Here is a 26270-nt window from a genome sequence, read left to right on the forward strand (position 1 = left end):
CGATAAAAAATTACGAAATTTTAAGGTATTTATTGCCTGAAGACTTTGATTTCGGGTTCAAATATTCGTTTTAAGCACCTGGAAGCTCCTGCGAGTGAATCTCATTTGATTCGTCATTTTTTCAGATCTTTTTTTTGAGATTAATCAATATAAATTTACTTCTCCTGTATGAGAATAAATAATAAATTGAGGCTAGCTGGAAATTGTACCATAAATTTTCAAAACAATTATGTAGTCATAGTTTTAAAAATCGATTTTTTTACTACTTTTTTCAGGTATATTTTAAAGTTTTTTAAGATTCATCATGAATATGTTTAGCAAAAATTTATTTGAAAATTATGAGTTTATCAGAAAAATAAAAAATAGATTTTGATATTTATAAATATTCGATAATTTTTTCAGGGCTTCATTCATGTTTTCTTTGTTTTTATTGTTAAAATAGGTTGTACGCTTTAAAACGCTTCATTTTATCATATTAAAATACTAATGCGTTTCATAAAATATCACTTATTCATGTTAAACGTCTCGAGATTGTTGTTCATAAGCCTCATTATCAGTTTTAGGAGTTTAAGTAGAAAACTTTAGGTGCATAGGAGCTGTAGGACGAAATGATCACCCGCAATGCTGGCCTAGCATTTCCCACGGTTTACCTTCCCCAAATTTACCCCTTTAAAACCTCCCCACGTTTATTGGTGGATCGTAGAGATCTCTGCATCTACCGTTTAAGTAAACTTGTAAACAAATTCCTCCCATGTTAAATTTGGAATCGTTTCCTTGATAAGGTCTACAGTTATGCGAAAAATTGTAAAGGAGCCCTCCCCTCTCCTTTCTACCATCCCACTGGAAGGAGGCAGTAGTGCTTAATATTCATTGAAACATTTCTCGTACTCAAATACGCTCGCAAGCTGAATTTGGTTCCATTTGAAGGATAAGTTCTCGAGTAATGTAAAAAAATAGTATGGGAGCATCCTTTGCCCTTAAAATATTCCCTCTTGAAGAACAGAGGGTTCTTAAAATATAACGTAGTAACATTTTCCGTATTCAAATACCTTACCATACGAAATTTGGTTCCAGTTGATGGATAAATTTTCCAGTTACGCTAAAAATTGTAAAGGAGCCTCCTCTCCCCTTTCCATCTCCCTACTGGAAGGAGGCAAGGGCAACTAATATTCACAGAACCATATCTCGTACCCAAAACCCTTTCAAACCAAATTTGGTTCAATTTACTCGAATAGTTCTCAAGTTATGCAATAAAAAGGTATGGAAGCCCCCCTCCTCCCCTTCGCGAGTTATGTAAAAAATTGTAAGCTGGAAGGAGGAAGGGGTTCCAAACATGCATAGAAACAATCTTCGTACCAAAATACCCTACCGTGACAAAATTGAATTGATTTGCTTGATCAGTTCTCGAGCTATGCAAATATTCGTCTTTTCTTTGAAAGACTCCCTCCCCTCCTTCCAGTGAGGGGGAGGGGTCTCAATCTATAATAGGAACCTTCCCAGGCCTCAAAAGCACCCACCTGGGCACCTGCACTCTTGAAATAAAATTAAATATTTCCTATCTTATTAAATTAGATAGACCCATCAATGTGTTTTCAATAAATTCCATTAAGCTCAAATTGATTTTTTTTTCTTCTTCGACAATTTACATTTCAAATCGCGATTAAACTGTTTCTTGTTTTGATTAAAGATACAACCGCGAATATTTCAATCAACCTAAGATTTCAAAATGAAGATGATAATAAGGATGAATAATAATAAACTATTATCATTTTGCTTGATAACATTATTTTAAACTCTGGTGTAATATTTTATGTATTCTTTTTTTGTACACTAATTCTTATTACCGAAGTTACAAATTCTGGTTTTATTAGAAATTTTAATTCGTATTCTTTTTTTTTCTTATGATTCGGAGATATTTATTTCAAACTTGTTGCTAGAAATTTATTTTCAAACAAATTTCTATAAGAATAAGGAACATATTTATGAATGGCTTTCAGGAAATAGCAGTGATTTAAAAATTTTATTATTATTCATTTCGAATCTTAGCAGTAAAATTTAATTTTCTTTTTCAAGTTTGTGTGGGAGTCAGGAGTAGGGAAATGGCAAAGTTCTTCGAAACAAACAGGTTACCTGATCCACTTTATTGGTTGTCAAATTTGTAGAACGTCTAAACGAATTTGTTATGAAAATTCACGAGCATTGTACTGAATTCTTCAGTTTTTCCATCAAAATCTTTTTTAATGCCAAGCATTTTTTCGCCACTGTCCTCAAATGCGTACATCTGATTTCCTCGATTTATGAGCTTCTTAGAAAAAAAAGTATTTGGTTTACGGTGCTGCGAAAAATGCAAATTTACCGCGGAAATACCAAAATTTTCATGGTAATTGTTATTATCGGAAACTATTTTCAAACTCATTGTAAGCCTAAAATTTGAAAATTTTGAAAGAAAACACATTTAATGTCCTGATAAATCTTTTAAAACGCAAGCTTCGAGTTCGTCGATAGGGAAATGTTAAAATTGATAGATAATTTTCTCTTGCATCTCACTTTATTGATGTTATGGAATGATTCTCAAATCAATATTCAATAGATATGTTTTATACTGAAATCAATTATTGAATCACAATTTTTAGTTTCTTTAACCTTTATACTGAAAATTTCAACGCAAATAGCTTAGCTTAGCATGATTGACTACTCATTAGGGTGTCCCAAAATTGCATAACTTCTGGCAATCTGGGGGCTCACCCTCCAAATGGTAGATTAGGATGTGCAGAACAAACTTTTGTATGGGGCCGACTGAAAAAAATCATGTTTAGAGGTTCCGCAAACGCGATCTTTGAAAAAAGTCCACTTTCAAAAGATTTGATTTTAAATAAATTCTGGGTCCAAGAATTTTCATAAAACTTATTTATTTTATATTTTTTAAATTTTGTTTGAGTTAAATACTACACGTGAAAAATGAAAAATGATCCAAATTTGTATCAAAATGTAAAACAAGCAAGCAATTTCGAAGAAAAAAAATTTTTTTAGTCCAAAAATTTTGAATTCAATTGACCAAAATGTGTACCAAGCGTAAAATATTTTTAATACCAATGCCATCAAAAGATGCGAATTTTTGTGCACTTAAACTTTGCTGAACAAAACATGTTGTTTGTATCATCGTGTGAAGCGCTATTCACGGTTGAATGCTTAATAAAAATCACAATTTAGGATATTTTTTATTTGATTTATCAAATTTGTCTTAATAAATACCTACTTCAAAATCAAAATACTTGCAAAAAAAAGACTTGAATGGTTTAAGGGAGTTATCAGAAGGCCATGTGCCAAATTTGAGCGGAATCGGACAACAGGAAGGGGTTGCACTGAATCTCAAGTGTGAAAAGGATTCTGAGACATAGTGTTCTAAAGAAGCATAAAAATCTGGTTTTTCATCATACATTTTTCGTTAATAATCGATTGCTTGATTATGTAGATTTTATTAAAATTTCAATTAAGAATAACATTTCACCTGAAGACTGCAACTCGATTGGGCTTAAAATAAAAAAGTTATGACTGTTCAAAGATTGTATGTTTGTGGCAATTTGTCGTTTAACACAGAATGAGTAAATTTTACTCATTGCGTTTTACAGGACACTTTGTAACCAAAATACAATCTTTGAACAGTCATAACTTTTTTATTTTAAGCCCAATCGAGTTGCAGTCTTCAGGTGAAATGTTAGTCTTAATTGAAATTTTAATAAAACCTACATAATCAAGCAATCGATTATTAACGAAAAAAATGTATGATGAAAAACCAGTTTTTTATGCTTCTTTAGAACACTATGTCTCAGAATCCTTTTCACACTTGAGATTCAGTGCAACCCCTTCCTGTTGTCCGATTCCGCTCAAATTTGGCACATGGCCTTCTGATAACTCCCTTAAACCATTCAAGTCTTTTTTTGCAAGTATTTTGATTTTAAAGTAGGTATTTATTAAGACAAATTTGATAAATCAAATAAAAAATATCCTAAATTGTGATTTTTATTAAGCATTCAACCGTGAATAGCGCTTCACACGATGATACAAACAACATGTTTTGTTCAGCAAAGTTTAAGTGCACAAAAATTCGCATCTTTTGATGGCATTGGTATTAAAAATATTTTACGCTTGGTACACATTTTGGTCAATTGAATTCAAAATTTTTGGACTAAAAAAATTTTTTTTTCTTCGAAATTGCTTGCTTGTTTTACATTTTGATACAAATTTGGATCATTTTTCATTTTTCACGTGTAGTATTTAACTCAAACAAAATTTAAAAAATATAAAATAAATAAATTTTATGAAAATTCTTGGACCCAGAATTTATTTAAAATCAAATCTTTTGAAAGTGGACTTTTTTCAAAGATCGCGTTTGCGGAACCTCTAAACATGATTTTTTTAAGTCGGCCCCATACAAAAGTTTGTTCTGCACATCCTAATCTACCATTTGGAGGGTGAGCCCCCAGATTGCCAGAAGTTATGCAATTTTGGGACACCCTACTACTCATGCTTAGCTAAGCAAATTGCGTAAAAATTTTAGGTATTTTAGTTAAAGGAACATAAACTCGGGATAAAATAACTTTTACGCAATCGATGAAAATAAATCTATTTTTTAGTTTCCTATTACTGTGTAAAAACATTCATAACTATGTCATCGTGCTTGGCGAGGGCAATTTTCACGCCCGATCTACGCTACCCTATAACAAAAATACGCTGGGAAATTCTTTTTAAGAATTCAATTTTCTTATTTATTGTTTGCTATTGTTATTATTTCAAGCTTAACTTGAATTTAGTACGGCAAACTAAAGAATAAAAACTCTCTGTAACTTTTCATCGAAAAGTTCAAAATTACTAGTGGTTTGAAGAAAGATTTTTTTTATAAATTTATTAATTTGAAGGAGTTACTTAAGTACTACAGTAATATGTAAGGACTATGTTCAATCTCGAATGTATGTCACCCTGAAATTAAGGTAATCGCCTAAAAGTCGACAAGCAGTTTGAACGTTACAATTACTTTTATAATGTTGCCAGACATTTTGTGTTCCTGTATTGCGGAAAATTTGCGGGGAAAGTTGTAATTTTCAATAAAAATGAAATAAAAACCCTCATTTTGGTTTGACCGTTCATAAAACAAGTTGTGTTTTCTTTTACATCCGGCATGGTCTGCCCAAACAGATAGTTATGGCTAAAATGTCCGTAAACCTTAAGAGAACTTAACTACTTTTTAGATAAGGTGAAGCGATGGCTCCAAAGAAATATCTCAGGAGCCACCTTTGGTGCATTAACATTATTTTGTATTGGAATTATTCTTAAAGAAAAAGTTGAAGAGGTTGTACATAACACACGACCGCAAAGTTAACGTAGAATTACGACAGCCTGTCTTGTACCTTACCAATGTAATCTTCTTTTCGCCAACGTTTGTTTGTAATTGATTAAAAAATCCCGATACATGATAAAAGTACACACGATACCGCTGCCTTTCATACGTTTAGTCTCATACGAAGTTATTTTAATGTCGGTCCAAAGACTGTTAAGTAAAATGTATTTTTAATTTAGAATATAAAATATTATTTAATCATTGATAGAATTAGTTAAACTCGTGAGATGCAAACCATCCGCAGTAAAGAAACGGATCATATTAGACGCCTATGAATAGGCAACGATTTAACACACAAGTCAAAAAAGCGAGTTAGCAAGTGTGCTGACACTATTACACATACCACCGCTGCCTTTAATCAAAACGCTTGAATCAGTGCAGAAAAGAGAATATAAGCTTCTTCTCACGATTCTCTATGGAATCGGTATCAAATCTGTATTTATGTTACTAAAGGGCGAATATGCTTATATCAGGGTTACTAGCGATTTTTTAATTTGAAATTCCAAAGTATTTCCCGGTAAAGATTATGATTTCCCGGAGTTATGAAAATAATTCATAACTCTAAAATTTCTAACAATAATTTTCCAAAACTTGTTAACCGGTGTCAAATCATAAAAAATACTGCATCGTCTTTTAACACGTAGTCTTTTCACATCAAACTGAAAGAATTTTATTAAATTTTGGATCGAACCCAATATAATTGATATCTATTCATTATTTCGCTCCACAATTCTAACAACTGTTCAAAAATATGTTGACTTATTTATTTCGACTAGATTCATTTCGTTAGAAAAATGGTAGCTCTGTTTCAAAACAACTCATGCAGCCAAAATATTAGCTTCTTGCATTAAATAGAAACATGTGAACCGAACCGTAATCATTCGACGTCAAAAAATATTTCTCAACATATTAAGGACCGCTAGTGAATCTATGCTTTCCCGGTGATTTTTCAAAATTCCTGGTTTCCCGGTGACGCGATGGAATTCCCAAGTTTTTGCCGGTTCGCTAGCAATCCTGTAACATCGCTGTGTTGTCTAAATATTGTGCGTGTGATGTGTGCGGAGTGTGTGCTGATTATGACACGCTATAATCATCACACACTCCATACGCCATTCACACCACACGCACATTATTAACACAATCGCATACAAACACTCATGCATTATCACCCATTCTCACATCATCCTATTCATATCCTACACCACTGGAGCTCTCCGCTGCAGGTCATCTCCACTGATGGTCGTCTTCGCTGCTAGCTGTTTATGGCTGGTCTATGCTGCTACGCTACTGCTACTCGATATCGGTGTAGGATTACCACTGGTGGGGTCCAAACACCGATCGAATAGCAGCGTACTCTGTTCAGCTCAACGGGCCAAATGAAACTGAAACCGAGTCGATTGAAGAGCCCTTTGTTTTATACCTTTCGTAGGTAGGGAAAAACAAAACCCATCAAAGTAGGCGTTGGTGATGACGTCATAATCCTTTAGATAGGATGTCCGATAAAGAGGAGTTTTTCGTGACGCGAGATCGATTCGCAAATTTCAATTTGTCCCCCTATAGTATTGCCGTAAGACGTAATTCTACGTCAAAAAAACTATAAATCCAACCAGTTTTCTTAAGTTCCCAGCTAACCAGACACTTCAATATACATTGGATTTCATTTGCTTTCAGAACCAGTTACGATGCTTGCTCTGGATACATTATTATGTAGCCATTCCTTTGAATCCTTTTTTCATGTAGGTTGAAACCTATTCTTTCGCTATATGTAGCTTTTGTGTAGCTTCGTTGCATTCCTTGCGGCCTCTATCCTCTAACTATATGGTGCATTGGTTCCATTTTCTTGTTCTTCAGTTGCAACGATCGACCCGCAGCCAGCTAAAGCCAAGGAAGCGGTTCCATAATTGTGTATAGGAGATGGCTTTCGTTCGGGGAGGATCTCCCTTTTGGGGTTGAACTTTCTTTCCTGGAGAAAGCAGAAGCTTGGCAAAAAGTATAGCGAAAAAAGTAATGTTCCAAAACTAGGTTCCGATGTGGTCCTGTTATTATTGTAAGCATAAAGTTAACGATGCCGGAGAGAAAACGCGGCGGCAACAAATATTAGTAGAACTTACACAGAAGCAAAAAGAAAGAAAAGAAGGGAAGAGAAAGAAAGCGAAATGAAATGTGTTCTGTACAAGTTTGCGAAACGAGTGGAAACCATGCTTTGGTGTTATAAATTTTCCCTCGTTGAAGTGCAGTTATTGGCGATGAAAAAGCAGTTGCGCTCTCTAAGAACGGCGATCGATTTTTACTTTTTATTTGCTTTGTAGATGAAATGAGATTTTTTTTTTTGGTTCGCTTGGTTCACTTTAATAAGTGAAATTCGGCTTTCTTTTTTCGTTCAAGGAAAAGCCGACTCATATATTACTAATATCTTGTTCGTAATCTTTACCTCACTGTCCGTTTCTAATTTAAAAAGAAAACCGATTATCGAATTTCAGCAAAACAATGAATTAAATAAAAAGAATAACAAAATTAATAGACTTTTTTTTTTTTGTTCAGAAGAGAATTCATTACTTGAACATTTGGATGATGCATCCTGTTAGACTTGTTTCAATCGGATATTTGTTTTTAATTATAAACTATTATTTTGTTGAACATTTTAAAATTACGCTTCCTTTTATCAACGATTTATGAGCTTAATTTGAATTCTGAATAAGATGTTTCTAAATATCTAGAACCAATTGTTTTGAAACACTTGTTGCTAGAAATAGCATCAAGTGATTTCCAACGTATGGGATTACTGCGGGTGGCTCCTGAGACTTTTCTCTGGAGCCATCATGTTATCATGTACATAAGACTGAGCCAAATTTTCGAACATTTTTTAAATTGCTTATGACCTGGGGTTCAGAAAGCTTGGTTTGTTCAGAAAGATTTGTTTCAAAGGAGGTTACTTTAACATGTGGAGTAGATTTCAACTTTTAGGTTCGTGTGGTAAAATTGAAAATTTAAAATTTAAAAAAATATATTTTTTTCCTATGATCAAAAAATTCAGCATGATTTTATTTCTTACTGTAGTTCCGAGCCTTCTAAAGTTTTTTGTACAAAACAAAAATGCTTTAAAGGATGTTTCTAAATAAAAATGCTTTTGCTAAACGAAATATTGCTTGCCAAGGAATCGTTTAACTCCTCGGTAGGCACAAAGTTGTGAGTTTAATTATTTTGTTTTATGATTACTGTTCTATTTTCTATTCACCAGCATATAACTTTTTCGCCTTAAAATATACAAGGTACTTATCTGAAAGTTGATCATTAAAGTAATTCCTTTGAAAATTCAGGAATTCCCGAATCCCGGAAACCGCTTAAAAATCCTGGGAGTTCCCGAAGCCACATAAATTGGAAAAAAGGATCAGATTGAGCAAAGAAAATCATAGTTAACCACCTTTTATCGATAGTGAAAAATACTTTTCAATTAGAGGGAAATTTTTAGAGAAACTTGAGGGTCAAATAAATGGAAAAACCCGATATAAGCCGGAAATGTCACGAATTTCGCGAAAAAGATAAAACAAAAAGATACAACGTGTCTCTGATAGAACAATGTAATTTATCGAAAATTAGCATCGCTAATTTTTGCACCATTCGAAAGCTGGGACTTTCCGCTTTCATTTGAGCTCAAATTTGAAATGATCTATCGGGGGGTCCAGAACAATTAATTTTATTGTTTTGAAAGATTATAAAACCTTTTTAATGGTTTATTTATAGGTAAAATCATACTAATCACTGTTAAAACAGTCATCTTTTCTTTAGTGTTATTTCTACGCCATATGTCAACTTTGTCGAAGAAGACATCAAAGTGATATAAATTGACAGAAAAAAGTTGTAATGTCGCAAACAGAGTGATTATTTTTTCATTTGAAAAATCTGATTAAATTTCTCATCGCTGATTGTACATACAGTACCGTTCATAATTGTATAGAAATTGGAAGCAAGCGCACTGTCACTTCGACTTTGAACTTCCATAAGTTTTTACTCTGATGATATTTTTAGATCAAATTTTTTGCGTTAGATAGATCAACTATCACACTATTATATCACAAAATTTGAGCTTTCTGGAGTTTGTGTGGCCTGAGAAACAGTAATTTTACGAAAATCGGACTTTTTGAACTTTTCTCATTCAAACTGCAATATCTCTGGAACAACGCTACATTTTTTATTGAAAATTTGCACAGTGATTGTTGAAATATGAAGCTAGCATGTCTGAAGTTTTCGAAAAGTTCTATCGATGAGATCAAAAGTTACGCGAGGTGCAATATTTCAGGCATGAACCTTGAAATGCGATTTCTATAGAATTAGCGTATTGCAGTTTGAATGAGAAAAGTCCAAAAAGTCCGATTTTCGTAAAATTACTGTTTCTCAGGCCACACAAACTCGAGAGAGCTCAAATTTTGTGTGATAACAGTGTGATAGTTGATCTATCTAACGCAAAAAATTTGATCAAAAACTACCATCAGAGTAAAAAGTTATGGAAGTTCAAAGTCGAAGTGACAGTGCGTTTGCTTCCATTTTCTATACAATTATGAACGGTACTGTACCATTACCAGAAATAGTTTCCTGACGACTGAGTTATTGATTGTAGAATGCATGAATGTTCAGGATGGTTTCTTTACATAAACATAAATGTTTTTCATAGTTTTGATCAAGATTTGCTGAAGAAAAGAGCATATATACATATCTGGCTCACCGACAGGACTTTAACCCGCGATCTCCGCTGAATCTACGGGATCAAGTCCTGTCGGTAACCGTTTTAAATTTTTCTAGATATCTTGATATTCATGTCTACTACTTACTACTTTCATTTCTTTGACCCTCGTTTTTATCTAAATTTTCAATCTCCTTGAAAATTTTATAATTTTTAGGTACCTACGAAAAATCTTTTCGAATCAAACACCCTTAAGGTAAGGTTTCGTTTGCAGTAGAGTGTAAAAAACTTCATTTTAAATTTTTCCAGGAATCCCAAGAATTCCCGGGAAAAGATTCCCCGATTTCCGGCAATGCTAAAATGGCCAGGAAATGGACACTCTTCATATGAACCTAATCTGAGGAGTTACTCATGTGAACGTTACTGTAAAAATGTTCCAAAAATTATGGAAGAATTTTGAACTAAGACAAAATTCTTTGAACCCAAGCCCATAGGCCAAAGTTACTTCAAATTATTCACGTAGAATGTTTTTAATAAAACGTTAGCCAAGCTGCTCTGTTCAGGAGAGCTCTTTATTATCTTAATGTTGTGGATAGTTTATGTTTACTTTTTTATTTAAAAAAAAATTAAGCTTGCGATAACAAATATAAAAAATTAACTTTAAATTCTCAAAAACACCATTAACGAAAGTAAATGCTAATATAAATTCAATTTACAATATGTTGCATTATAAAGATTGAAAAATATATACTTCAGGCATTATAAAGCTTATAATTACGTTAAATACAGTAAAACCCCGATTTTGTCACCCCCATGATGCCTTTTATAATGGCAAATTGGAGAAATTGTCAGAATCGGGACTTTTTTTAAATACGATTTTTTGATGGAATAAAGTAGTGAACATTAATGACGTAACCAGTAATACAATGTAGAAGCGTTTTGGATGCATATTAATTATTCAAATTTGATTGAAACTTATTAACAAATTTATTTAAACATTCTGTTCCTGATCCAGAACCAGCAGCATCAAAGTGAAAATTATTAGTGTGAATTCAAAAAAATAATGAGAAATAATATCAACGATGTGAGGAAAACATAACAAATTTGTTTTATGATTCTAATTTGAAAAACGATGTTCCTTTTTTTCGACGTACTTAAAAAGTACTACTAAAAAATCCCGCTTAAAAACTAAACATATGTTTTTAATTAATTGATAGAAAATTAATTTTATTGAATTTCTTCAACTTTTAAATTGCTAAGACACCAATTTTAAAAACAAGTTAAGTCATTTTTTCTTGAAGTTTACATCTATCATTCCCCTCTCTATCAGAATGAGTTCGATTAGAGCTATCGTTCAAACAAATGTATTCAATTTTTTTGCATTATACAAAGCATTGTTAAAAGAACATTTAGTAATTTTTTCGTAGAAAAATATTGAAAAATGAGCCGGTGGCGGAGCACTTTCGAGGATGCCTTTTAGAAAACAGGATTTGCGATGGACACTGTATATCAGCACAGAATCATCTGAAGTCAAAAAATCAGAGCAAAATATTTTTTATAGATGTTTTTCTGGACCCCAACGATTTTATTTACCTTAAAAAAAATTTTATGAAATTTTTGTGGCTGTTTGAAGTAAAAACTACGATTTTTCACGAAAAAATCCGCCATTTTTTATCTGTAAATCTCCCCAAAGTAAAAAAAAAAAGAAAATAGTTGGGGTTTGGTATTTTATATGTAGAAAACATTTTCCAAATTTGAAAAGAATCGGTGAAGTAGTTTTCAAATGACGATGTCCACGGACTTTAAAAATGTGCTTTCGCGAAAAATGATACAGTATTAGATAAGAGGAGATAAAGGCCTATAATTTCTACAATTTTGCTTCGATTGACATGAAAATTTGACACAACATTCTTGAAATGTTTTACGATAAGAAAATAAAAAATAAAAAAAAAATTGGTTTTTTTTGAAGTGTAAGACCCTACTCCAACCTTAAGTTGATTTCAATACAATTAAAAATGGGTTGCAACTTAGTTTTTCTGCTTTGAAATAAAAATGGTGACAGAATCGGGTAAAAAAATGTAATGAAATCGGGATAGACAAAATTGAGGCAGGTAAAATCGATGCGTGATAAAATCGTGTATTAGCTGTAGTAATTTAAAATGGTTTTGGCGAAAAAAGTAAGACAATCAGTACAAACTACATTACAACAAAACATTCTATGGCACACTTCTTATATAGATTAATCGGGGCCTTACATATCAATGTCAACAAGAATCCTCAACGAAAGTGTAAAATAATGTTGAACTGAAGAAAATTTACTCTTCAGTTGTTCCTAGAAGAAAAGGACTATCAGCTTTCGCTGGAAATCAAAAAAAAAATCTTAACCCTCATCCGCATTAGAGTGTCATTTTGACACTATTGCAAGTTTGAAGGCTTGTATCTTTTTTCAGAAGCTTCAAAATACAAAAATTTCTTCAGGGACGCTAAATGAATTCAAAAGTTCTTTAATATTGTATCTTTACTTTTTTTTATGGACGAAGCCTGGACAAAAACAAACTCCCTTTTCCGACTTAGAGTGTCAATATGACACTCCAAAAGTAAAATCTATCTAAGTCGTTTGAATTATTATGAATCTATCTGTTGATGTACCACACTAAGCGCGATGTTATTATGTTAAACCCACGAAGCAAAGGATCCTCAGAAAGAAGAGCGAAACAGCTGATGTTTCCAGCACTTAGATATAAGAACTAAACCAAGAAAAACGGCATCAAAAATCACCATTTTCTCAAGCCAAAATCACTTTGTTCAGAATTGCCGGTAGAACTAGTCGTATCGACCCACTTACTACTTTAGAGAATATATGTTAGATGTAGTATTCGAGTAATAAAAGTTGTTTTATGTAGAATGTGTTTGAACCCAAATAAAGTTGTAGTTTGTTAAATAAACTGTTGTACTTATGTGAAAACTAGTTCGGAGTTCTTACTTACCGCGGCAGAAGAAATTGCTATCACAATAAAGGATCACCCAGGCTACTCCCCACGGAATCGACCAACCCAAGGTACCCACGGTCTAAAGGAAGGAACCCCCCCACATACAGTCCACTCAGGTTCAAGCAAGGGCTTGGACCACACCCCAACATTTTGGTCCAATCGAACCGGATCACCAGCTGCCGTTCCCTCGAAGTAAGCAATTTCTTCTGCATTCGCCATCGCACATCGCCAAGACAACAGAAAACCGGTCATCAATCAACCACTTGTTGGCTCACAATCATCATCACCATCATCATTTCGCGCACTGATGCAAGCAACCCACGGGTGAGTTGGCTATTCCACGAGCTCACCAAACACCGGACCCCACCAACACTTCAAGCTATCGCCCCGTTTCCTGAGAACGCTGCGTTTAGCAGAATTTGTTTGGACACATTCGGAATTCGATTGGTTTCGAGTTTCACACCGGCATCAACTGGATTTCAGGCGGATTTAACTGGTTGTCCAGGTAAATAAATTACACTTACAGTTTATGTCCAGTTGATGCGTGGACCTCCTTTCTGTTTACTACATCCCACTCTCGTTTCTATTGGTAAACATCCCCGAGCTCGTGTTGGTAAGAGTCATCATCCAGCTCACATTCACATTGGTACAACATCGACCGTGCAAGATCACCACCACTGAAGTCAGCGGAGTGATCACCAACACCGATATCAGCGAAGTGATCACCACTACCGAACCATCAGTGACGTCATCGATCTCCACAGAGCCGAGAACTTCAAGCCGACGTCAAGGGTGACGTCATCACTGCCCAGCCAATAAGCCCCATTCACCGAGCCAGTAAATTAACTATCCCGGCGGTTAATTTCTGATTTTTTCCACTTCGTTCATCGGCAATTCACTTAACTGGCTCCACTATTTACGCTGGACCCACTTACCCGGAAAATACATCGAATTTTGGCCCCACACGATCCGTGATTTCAAGGTCACGGTTACCACGTACCACCAGGCGAAAGGTCGCCATCGTTCTTTTCACGGTCAAGTTCAAGTTGAGCTTCCCGTGATACTCACCGCAGCCAAGAGATTCCAGCCAGCCCCGTTCTTGAGCACGACACCACACGCCCGGATCACCTGTACTCCTCGAAACCGACGGTTTTTCCCGAACACGGCCACGTTCGGTCAGGTTAGTCGAATTTAACTGCGTCCCGTTTTGTAAACGACCAGCCGATGCTGGACTTTACTTGTTACTGAATCCTATATACCCACATCATCTCATCACGAACACAACTGTATGGTGCGACGAACATATTGATTGAGTGTTGATGTTCGAAATCGGAAGGAAGTTTTTGTGAGCAAAGGTGCCCACAAGTGCATTCTTCCGAGTATATTGCACTGGCATGCATTGCTTGCATTAAAGAGTACACTGTTCAACACAATTTGGTACTCATGCAACTTTGAAATAATTCAGCGCAACTTATTTTTCGGTGAGGTTAGTAGAACCAAATAGTACACGTCCTGCCGAAGCATTATTTCAAGAGTAAATACTACAACAATTTTTATCCTGCCAACCATCTCGTAAATCTGATCGAACTGAGTCCGAGCGAAAATTATAAAACCCGAGGCGCAATATTTGATCGAGCTATCCGAGGCGCCGTTATACTCCTACGCATATTGGAAGCAAATTATCGATCTTTGGAATTCCGTACCTGTAGAGGTGTGCAGCTTTAATTTCTTTAAAGTAAGTTAAGCTCTACAGAGTATATGTCCTTTGCCGAAGCTTGATTGAAATTGTAAACTACAACAAAAATTGTATTCTCGCCCGCAACCCCACTTATCTGATTGATACCGAGTCCTGCAACAACCTTCACGCGTATTCAACCACGTTTTTCGAAGCATAATACCAGCCATAAAATCATTTTGCGAATTACCGTTCAATTCTGGATTTGAAGGAGCTTTCCTGTAGAGGGGCACAGCTTTAAGTTTTTTAAAGTAAGTTAAGCTCTACAGAGTATATGTTCCTTGCCGAAGCTTGAATAAGAATTGAATTCTAACGACGTGATTTTTTCTACCGTGAATCCTTGTGCGTAATCCGAAACCATGGCCACGACTGCCACCACGAGTTCGTCTTCGAGGAATCCACCACTCCGAAATCTCCAGACAAAGGTGAAGGCGTTGATGGAGATGTTTAAGTCCATAACCACTTTCGCGAGCACTCTGGGGGAGGTTTCTTCAGCCCAACAAATCCATGTTCGGCTGGAGAAGCTCAACGAATTGTGGGATCGAATCAACGACGCGCTGATTGAGGTTGAAATGCACGAGGAATATTCATCGAAGGAGGCCACGTGTTCGAATATACGCCAGGACTTCACCACCAAATACTACAACGCGAAGGCATCCATGTTGGAACGCATAAAGGAGTTGGAGGTCAATAGCAGCGTTTTGCATTCCACCAGAATCATGGACTCATCGATTCAACCGACCATCGAGCATGTAAGGCTACCGCAGATCAAACTGCAAACGTTTGACGGCGACATCGACCAGTGGCTGAGCTTCCGAGACCTGTATCTATCCCTGATCCACACCAAGGCGGACTTACCGGAGGTTGAGAAGTTCCACTACCTGAAGGGCTGTCTCACCGGAGAGGCGAGGGCTCTCATCGATCCGTTGGCGCTCACAAGAGCAAATTATCCAGTAGCTTGGGACATCTTAATGGCCAGGTACAACGACAGCAAGGTATTGAAGCGCAGGCAGATTGGGAACCTGTTCAAACTACCCAAGGTGACTAAGGAGTCGGCCGTAGATATCCAGACACTACTGGAAGGGTTCGAACGCGTCGTGCAGACCCTGGACCAGTTAGTCAAACCGGAGGAGTACAAGGACCTGCTGTTGTTGGAAATGCTGTGCTCTAGGTTGGACCCAACAACTCGTCGTGCATGGGAAGAACATAGCGCTAATCAAGAGCAAGACAAGGTAGCAGATCTTACTCAGTTCCTCCAAACTCGTGTAAAGATCCTTGCATCGCTCCCGCCTAAGGCGCACGAGAATAAACCGGAAGTTTTTCAATGGCAGAAGAAAAACAGCGCTCCCAGAACGAGCCACAGCGCAACCCAGATGATGGCTGGAAGTTGCATCGCTTGTCCAGAATCCCATTTGCTGTACACATGCCCTATATTCCTGAGGTTGAGCGCTTCCGCTCGAGACAAGCTGCTGCGACAAAACTCCCTCTGCAGAAACTGCTTTCGGCGTGGCCACCAAGCTTCGGATTGCAGATCGAACCAGGTTTGTCGCAGATGCAGAGGAAAACACCATACCCTAGTCTGCTTTCGAGACGATGGCGGAAACACCAATAATCGCGTCGTACAAACCTTTACACCCGCTCTAAATCCCAACCAAACCACACCTGCAGCCAACTCGAGGTCAGTTTCATCGAACATGGCCAGGAATCATTCGTTAACAGTGCTGCTAGCTACAGCGGTCGTCTTAGTGGAAGATGACACAGGCAAGGTTTTCCAAGCGCGGGCCCTACTGGACTCGGGCTCAGAGTGCAATTTCATGACAGAGGGGCTCTGTCAACGTATGAAGGTATCTCGTAGGCGTTCGAACATTTCCGTCCTTGGGATTGGCCAATCTAACACCAGCGTCAAACATCAAGTGTCAGCGGTTATTAGGTCAAGAATGTCAAACTTTTCTCGGTCGATGGATTTCCTTCTACTACCAAAGGTCACAGCGGATCTCCCTACAACCAGCGTAGCGGTTTCCTCTTGGCAGTTTCCACAAGGTGTGGAGCTAGCCGACCCGGCATTTTTTAAATCGAAATCCTTGGATATGGTGCTAGGAATACAGCACTTCTTCTCATTTTTCCCGAGCCATGCTAAAATTCCGTTGGGCGAAGGTTTACCAATGCTGATAGAATCAGTATTCGGTTGGTTGGTAACAGGATCCGTGGAGAACCAAGGTTCTACTTCCCGCATCGCTTGCAATACGGCTGCAAGGGTAGATTTGGATGAACTTCTCACTCGTTTTTGGTCATGTGAAGAGATAGGGTCTCTGAACAATTATTCCCCGGAAGAACAACGTTGCGAGGCGCAGTTTGTTCTAACCAAGTGCAGAAGTTCCGATGGGCGATACACCGTTGCGTTACCAAAGGACGAAAAGGTATTGGCAAACATTGGCGAGTCACGGGAGATGGCTTTCCGTCGACTTCAATCCCTGGAACGTAGACTGGAAAAGGAGCCAGAACTACGTAAACACTACCACGGTTTTATGGAGGAATACTTGGAGCTTGGACACATGCGCAGGGCGGATGTGGGTCCAGAAAAGCGGTTTTACCTTCCCCACCATCCAGTCATCAAGCAGGCTAGCACAACCACGAAGGTACGAGTTGTGTTCGACGCATCGGCTAAAAGTAGCAGCGGCATATCCCTCAACGAGGCGTTATTGGTTGGACCCGTAATCCAGGACGAGCTTCGTGCTCTCATTATGCGTAGTCGGATGAAACAAATCATGGTGGTAGCGGATATCGAGAAGATGTTCAGACAGATCGGAATTCATGAAGCGGATATGCCCTGGCAGAGCATCCTTTGGAGAGCTGACCCCAAGAAGGAAGTTGAAACCTTTGAATTAGCCACCGTTACGTACGGAACGAAACCTGCGCCATTCTTAGCGACCAGAACGTTGAAACAACTAGCCATCGACGAGCATCATCGATTCCCAGCGGCATCCAAGGCATTGGAGGAGGACATTTACATGGACGATGTAATAACCGGTACGGATCTAGAAGAAGATGCTGTCAAGTTGTGTGTAGATCTCATCAAGTTGACGAGTAGCGGAGGTTTTCGTCTAAGGAAGTTCGCATCCAATTCAGCTGCGGCCTTGAGAGAGGTGGATTCGGAAGATCTGGCCCTACAACAAACCGAAGAGATAAATCTAGATCCTGATCCAGCAGTAAAGACCCTCGGATTGGTTTGGCTCCCACGCACCGATCACTTTCGGTTCAATTTCAACATTGAAAGAGTTCCCATGGACGAGCGATTATCCAAACGAAAAATCCTGTCAGCCATAGCTATGCTATTCGATCCCCTGGGACTTGTAGGAGCGGTAACAGCTAGTGCGAAAATCTTCATGCAGCGTTTGTGGCGACTACAAGAAGACGGTAACAGATTAGACTGGGATCATCCTGTACCGGTGAACGTAGAACAAGAGTGGCGAAATTTCTACGACCAATTACCTATCCTGAACGCTCTTAAGATTCAACGTTGTGCAATCATTCGTAATGCAATCAAGGTGGAATTGCATTTCTTTTCGGATGCATCGGAGCGCGCGTATGGGGCGTGCGCATATATAAGGAGCGTCGACGTCGATGGAAAGTCCTACGTATGTCTACTAGCATCGAAATCCAAGGTGGCACCGCTGAAATGTCAATCCATTCCGAGACTGGAGCTTTGCGGAGCACTTTTGTCGGCGGAACTATCCAGCAAGGTACGGGCGGCGCTTAAGATGCAGGTCGACATGCATTTTTGGACGGATTCAACGTGTGTTCTTCAGTGGTTGAAGGCAATCCCGTCTACATGGTCAACATTCGTGGCTAACCGTGTTGCGAAAATACAAACCATTACCGAAAACTATCCATGGAGACACGTTCCTGGCTTGCAGAATCCAGCAGACCTCATCTCACGTGGTATGGACCCAGAACAGATAGAGGGATGCGACCTTTGGTGGAAGGGCCCTGAATGGTTAGGGCAAAGTCATTTCCCGGAGCAGCCAAGAACCCTGGAATCACAAGTAGCTGAAGAGGAAGTCCGTCGTTCAGCACACCCAGCCGCCAGTTGTGTAGCACATTTTGGAGAAGAGTATGTGCTAAAATTCTCGTCCTTCACTAAACTTATACGCAGCACCGCATACTGGATGCGACTTATGCGTATACTGAGAAAGTCCGAAGACAACCGCAGCAGTTTACTGACCGTAGAAGAGTTGAGAGATGCAGAGTTTGCAATTATTCGTCGTATCCAACAAGAGTCTTTCCCTAATGAGTGGAAGGCTTTAACGAAGAAAGAAGCTGTTCATCGAAGTTCACCGCTGAGATGGTTCACCCCACACATATCATCGGACGGCCTAATTCGTGTTGGAGGAAGATTAGGCAGATCACTGGAATCGGAAGATACGAAGCACCCGATTGTGCTTCCAGCAAAACACCCGTTCACTACGATGATATACGAATATTACCATATCAAGCTTCTACACGCCGGTTCTCAACTACTTCTTAGTACAGTTAGGCTGAAGTATTGGCCTCTTGGAGGCAGAAATATACCGCGACAAGTTGTCCATAAATGTATGAAATGCTTCCGCTCTAAACCAAATCCAATTGAGCAATTTATGGGTGAGTTACCCCAAGCACGCGTGACAGTAGCTCGAGCCTTTTCAAGGACAGGCGTCGATTATTTCGGACCGATATATGTTCGTCAAGCTCCCAGAAGACCAGCGGTCAAAGCTTATGTGTCGGTTTTCATCTGCCTTTGTACGAAAGCGGTTCATCTAGAACTTGTATCCGACTTGTCAACGGATCGTTTCCTTCAAGCCTTACGGCGGTTCATCGGGAGACGAGGCTACTGTTCCGATATCTATTCGGACAATGGAACGAATTTCGTCGGAGCACGAAGCTACCTTCGAGAGCTACTAAAGTTGCAACGCAGTGATCAACATAAAGAAGCAGTTTCGAAGGAGTGCGCCAACAACCATATCCAATGGCACTTCATACCACCAGCCGCGCCCCATTTCGGAGGACTTTGGGAAGCAGCGGTCAGGTCAGCCAAAAAACATCTCCTGAAGGTTCTAGGGGAAAATCCTATCCCGTTCGAAGACATGACTACGCTCTTAGTACAGGTGGAAAATTGTCTCAACTCGAGACCAATCACAGCTTTAACAGATGATCCTGACAACCTCGAACCCCTTACACCAGGACATTTCCTTATCGGAGAACCATTTCAACAACTGCCTGACAGAAGTTACCGTGAAGTACCCATGAACAGATTGAATCAGAGTCAGACATTGCAGAAGCGGCTTCAACACTTTTGGGATCGTTGGAGAGTTGAGTACTTGACACAACTTCAGGGGCGATTTAAAAGATGGAAGAAGCCGATCGATGTTGAAGCTGGACAGTTGGTGATCATCAAAGAGGATAATTTGCCGCCAAGTCGTTGGAAGATGGGCAGAATAGAACAAGTTCATCCTGGAGCTGATGGAGTCGTGAGGGTGGTAACCTTGAAAACAGCATCAGGACCGTCTACGCGACCGGTAGAAAAACTTTGTTTTTTGCCAGCAGCATCTCAACCAGAATACAATCAAGCTTAGTTTCTCGGAGATTCAGAACGATCAGTTGCACCCACCCTTGTGTTCGCGAGATTCTTTTCTTTATTTTTAGGTTCAGAAATTCGAGCGATTTCAGGATGGGCCGGGATGTTGATGTACCACACTAAGCGCGATGTTATTATGTTAAACCCACGAAGCAAAGGATCCTCAGAAAGAAGAGCGAAACAGCTGATGTTTCCAGCACTTAGATATAAGAACTAAACCAAGAAAAACGGCATCAAAAATCACCATTTTCTCAAGCCAAAATCACTTTGTTCAGAATTGCCGGTAGAACTAGTCGTATCGACCCACTTACTACTTTAGAGAATATATGTTAGATGTAGTATTCGAGTAATAAAAGTTGTTTTATGTAGAATGTGTTTGAACCCAAATAAAGTTGTTGTTTGTTAAATAAACTGTTGTACTTATGTGAAAACTAGTTCGGAGTTCTTACTTACCGCGGCAGAAGAAATTGCTATCACAATAAAGGATCACCCAGGCTACTCCCCACGGAATCGACCAACCCAAGGTACCCACGGTCTAAAGGAAGGAACCCCCCCACATACAGTCCACTCAGGTTCAAGCAAGGGCTTGGACCACACCCCAACACTATCTATATATACAAAAATGAATTTCTGTCTGTCTGTCTGTCTGTCTGTCTGTCTGTCTGTCTGTCTGTTCCCTATAGACTCGAAAACTACTGAACCGATTTACGTAAAACTTGGCAGGTGGGGGTATTGGAGGCCGGGGAAGGTTTCTATTATGGTTTGAGACCCCTCCCTCTAACAGGAAGGGAGGAGGGGGTCTTTCATATAAAAGTAATAAGTCTTCATAACTCGAGAACTGATGAAGCAAATCAAACCAAACTTGGCATGGGAGGGTACTTGGGTTCGAGGAATGTTTCTAAGAATATTTGGTACCCCTCCCTCCTTCCAGTGAGGAGATAGGAAGGAGGGAGGGGGCCTACCTTACAATTTTTTACATAACTTTAGAACTAATCAAGCTAATGGAACCAAATTTGGCATGGGAGGGTAGGGGAATACGAGGAATGGTTCTTTGATTACTTCAGACCTCTCCCTCCCTCCAGTGAAGATACAGGAAGGAGGGAGGGGGCTTTCATACCTTTTTTATTTCACAACTTGAAAACTATTCGATCAAATGAAACCAAATTTGACATGGAAGTTTATTTGGGTACGATAGATAGGTCTTTGAATATTTGCTACCCTTTCCTCCTTCCAGTCAGGAGATAAAAAGTGGGGGGAGGGGGCTTTTCCACAATTTTCAGCATAACTGGATAGTTAATCAAGCAAATGGAACCAAACTTGGTGTGGGAAGATATTTGATTACGAGAAATGTTTCTATGATATTTTGAGAACCCTCCGTTCTTCAAGTTATAAAATCTTAAGGGAAGAGGGTGCTTCCATACAATTTTTACATCACTTGGGAACTTACCCAGCAAATGAAACGAAATTTTGTTTGTAAGGGTATTTGAGCACATGGAATGTTTCTGTGAATATTTGGTACTACTGCCTCCTTCCAGTTGCGTAATAGGGAGGAGAGAGTGGGCTCCTTTACAATTTTTTGCATAACTTGAGCAAATGGAAACAATTTTGGCATGGAAAAGCATTTAAAACGAACACAAACACATACAGGATCTCAATGAAACTTGATGTTTCCTCGAAGAGATTCCTTTTTCTGAACTCTCAACGTACATCTTTCGAGGATATGATGGCTAGCATCTTACAAATGCTAAAACCACCAACCCACAGAAAGTGTACTATGTATGCCGTGACCGGGATTCGATCTCATACCCGCTGGCTTAGAAGACTTGAAGGCTATCATCTACGCCACGGGCTGCGGCAAAATAATTTTGGATAGGTAAAAAGGTTATGAGCTTATTTGAGACTTCTTTCTCCTTCAATGGGGATAAAGTAAGAGAAGACAGGAGCTCATATACGATTATGTTGCATATACCAAGCACTTATCTAACAAATGGAACCAATATGACATGGGAACAATCTAACAATCGAGCAAATTGATCAGAATTGGACATGGAAATGTATTTGAATACACGGAATGTTTGATCTTGATCCCCTCCTTCCAGATAGGGGATGATTGGCAGCAAGAGGGACTTCGATGCACATTTTATGGCACAACTCGACAACTAATAAAGCAAACGAAATCAAATTTGGCATGGGAGGGTATTCGAGTACAAGAAATGTTTTTTCGTGGGTTTAGCACCCCTCTCTCCATTCAGTGAAACGATATAATGGGAAGAGGGTCACTAATACATTATTTTTTAAATATTTTGATAACTAATCGAGAAAATGGAACCAAATTTGCATGGAAGCATATGTGTGTACGGGTTATGTTGTATCGATGGTTTGAGACCCCTTCTCTTGCCAGAGGGGAGATATAAAGTGGGGAGAGGGTCACCCATTTTTTGAAAAGCTCGAGAGCTTATCGAGAATGACACCATATGTGATATGGAATCGTATTAGTATACAAGAAGTGTTTTTCTGATGTCATGAGACCCCATTCCTTCCATTAGGGTTAAAGGAATGGTGGAGGAGGTCACTCTCACAATTTGAATAATAATTCAAGAAAGAATAGGTAAGTGAGTGTCCCGTGATTTTATTTTGTTACAGAAGATTTTTCAAGGATAGTTTGAGACCCTCTCTACAAATAAAGGGACAGCGAAGATTCCATATATAAAAAAAATTGGCATAAGCTATAAAGTTATGAAGCAAAGAAATCCAGAGTCATAAAAAGGATTAAAACACGGATTTAAAAAAAAAAATATTAAGATTTCAAAATAAAAAACGTTACAATTTTATTTTGAAAAAACATGTTAATATTATTGGAATTGAATTTAGAATTTTGTGCATAAAAAGTTAAATAACTAGGGACCACAAATTTCAATAATTTTTGGAAGGTGTAGCAAAGCACACCGGGTCAGCTAGTTTCATATAAAACTGACAGCGAAGCTGACAGACGAAATAATGATGCGTGTCGTGCGTTTTTCGACACGCATCATTATTTCGTCTGTCAGCTTCGCTCTCTGACAAAAACACCACCCACCGTACCTACTCGGAGAGCAAACAAACACGTTTTGCGGGACGTGCTGCTTGTGGGTCTAGAAATTCAGGAATTATTTTACGTTTATAATTTTCATATTTTTGTGAAATCTCACAGCTTGATTTTTTGCACCTCACTAGAATGTAGATTAAATTAGCTTTCCAATGAATATACTTTTGATTGGTCCAAACAAAGTAAAAGCACTGAAAATCCGGGTACAACCTGACGGTGGACCACGAAAACAGATGAAATTTCAATTTGTAAAAAAATCGCGCAAAGAAGTGAACTTTGAAAAATTCCAGTAAATTGAATTTTTATTGCATGGAAAATCTAAACACAGCAAAATGTCAGAATTTTAATAGATTTTGTAGTCATATTTTTTCAAAAACTCTACCATCACTCAAACAGTATTTACAAGCAATCGAATGAACAGTAGGTTTTTCAGACCACTTTTTTGAACTTTTTGCGACCATTTCACTGAAAAAAAATTTTAAAAAAAATATTTCTTGGCTTCATGATGTAGACATTAACTTCAGCTTTCATATGCATAAGACATATTTTTTTTTGGACGTGTAATATGTGAACTACAGCAGTTTTCCTGAGGCATGTTATTTAGGATTTTTTTTCTTTCATGCTGAATAACGAGAAAACTAGAAGCTTTAGCGATATATAATGTTCTAAACATATTTTACTGACATCACAAGGTTTCTATTGATATAAGTTGTGATAAAATCGGTTGAACACGCCAAAAGTTATAACGATTTTAGCTTGTAGTGTCAAATTGACACTCCTTGTGCTGATTAGGGTATTGAAATCTGATGCGGATGAGGGTTAAATAACTTTGCGTATTTTTGCCCCTACATTAGGCACCGTTGTTAATATTTCTTCGAATATGAGTGTGGGTGGGGGAAAATGAGATTACTGGTTATTGGAAAAATATAAGAAAAAACAAGCTGACCTGGTAGACTTCGTTCTACCACAAATTTAATGAATAGTTTTAAATTTGATGTAGCATTCCAGGAGTAATGCTGTTGAATTTTTGTATACAGTAACGTTAAAGCAATCCTTCTAACAATGATTGGAAAAACTTTGAAGGCGTTTTATTTGCTTTCAATTCCGTTCAATACAACCTTATCAATTTTGGAAGTAGACTGCCAAACGGAACAGTAAATTCCACGTGAGCTTTAATAACGGCGTATGAAACAAAATGTGAGCAAACAGTTTAATTAATAAAAAATAAAAAAAACTGACAAAAACTAGTCGCAACTTTTTTTCCATTTAGAATATTTGTAGCCTGGACAACATATTTTATATGTAAAATACAAATTTGAAAGATGTATTGATAACTTTTGCAGCAGTTTTCTGTGAATTATTAATAGGTTTCATACGACGTAATAAAAGCTCACGCGAGAAATATCGTATCGCTGGTTACCCTTCGATGATACAGTTCTTCATATCGTTTTGTTAAAACCCATTATGAACGAAATTGGAGTATCCTTATCTCATCGTTATCCTCGTGAATTTTGACGATAATCTCATCACGCACTGGCTTTATTACTTACTGAAATTCTTGACAGGTAAGTCAAGCATCCGAAGTTGATCTTTTAGACTTAGATAAACATGTTATGTCAATAATTGAACTGATTCTTTATTTAATTAATTGTATTATAAGTGTCTTATAATACAATAAACCATATCTTCATGTCAAAACTTTCTTGTGTACAAAATGTTATGGAAATTAATTGAAAATGTTTTAATTAAGCCGTATGAACGCTATGATTTATTTAGTTACGTCAAAACTTGCAGGCGTTACAAATTTGAAAAAAGGAGACATTAACTTTTTTTAATGGAAGATCCCCCTTTTTAAAGTGCGATAGGTTTGCCAATCCAATGGGTCATCTTGTTAGGTCAAATCTTGTTTCTGCATAAAATTTGACTAAATCTCTTGAAAATTGTTGGGATTATGTTGCATCTCACAATGATTACAACTTGTGTTCCTCTGTTTGAGAACTGCTATGTTAAACTGTTGGGGATTTTTTTTTATTATCTGACAATTTGCGCCGGGGGTCTTCAGATTTTCCTCAAAATTGAAAATTTGGTTCATTATTGCGACTTAAAAACACATGTATTTTTTCAGATTTCTAACATTTTTATTTCTTGAGTTAGCTTCGGTTAGATTTTTTTGTAAATAAAAAATAACCATTTTTCGAAGCTACATAACTCTGTTGTTTCTCAACGGAAATTATAAAATAGCATATCAAAATGCATTGAAATTTAATCAGCTTTCCAAATAAAATAGTTTAAAAAAATAAAATAATGACCTTCAACATGAACAGTTGTAAATAAACTTTAAATGGCGTCTAAAAGTACCGTTTGTACCACCGAATATTTTGCAAAAAATACCATTGTATAGCTCAATTTATGATGCAACTTTCATCTGAAGACACCAAAGTGAGCCATTAACACCTTGAAGAGTTATGAAAGAAATAATGACAATAAATCTCTTTTTTTGCATCGAAAAATTGTTTGTTTTGTTTTGGTCGAACAACTGCACTCACATATGGAGATAGCAAGCACTTCTAACAACATGGAAACAAAAGAACTTATCAAAGCAGGTAAAAAACACTACTTTTTCGTGCTTTGTATAGTGTTTGCAGCATAACTGACTTTAAATTTTAACCAAAATTCTTAGTATCGTATTGTTAATGTGATATAACTAATAATGGGAATGTTGCTTTTAAAACCTGGTCATATACTATATAACTTATTAACTTTTCGATCAAGGATC

At 37.6% G+C, this 26270-nt stretch overlaps 1 protein-coding gene across 3 annotated transcripts in view; it reads right to left on the reverse strand.

Annotated features, from left to right (window-relative positions):
* The window catches only part of LOC129749064 (voltage-dependent calcium channel subunit alpha-2/delta-4), a 307916-nt gene that overhangs the window by 119323 nt on the left and 162323 nt on the right, over window positions 1-26270 (reverse strand). The window contains exon 1 of one of the 3 annotated variants that reach the window (XM_055743905.1): window positions 14132-14281. The exons of the other annotated variants lie outside the window; for them this stretch is intronic. The gene's annotated coding sequence lies outside the window, so the exon portion shown is untranslated. Of the gene's footprint in view, window positions 1-14131; window positions 14282-26270 lie in introns of those variants that run through there. 3 annotated transcript variants of the gene reach the window in all.

This window comes from Uranotaenia lowii, chromosome 2 (assembly GCF_029784155.1).
Source record: "Uranotaenia lowii strain MFRU-FL chromosome 2, ASM2978415v1, whole genome shotgun sequence".
NCBI classification, from domain to species: Eukaryota; Metazoa; Arthropoda; class Insecta; order Diptera; family Culicidae; genus Uranotaenia; species Uranotaenia lowii.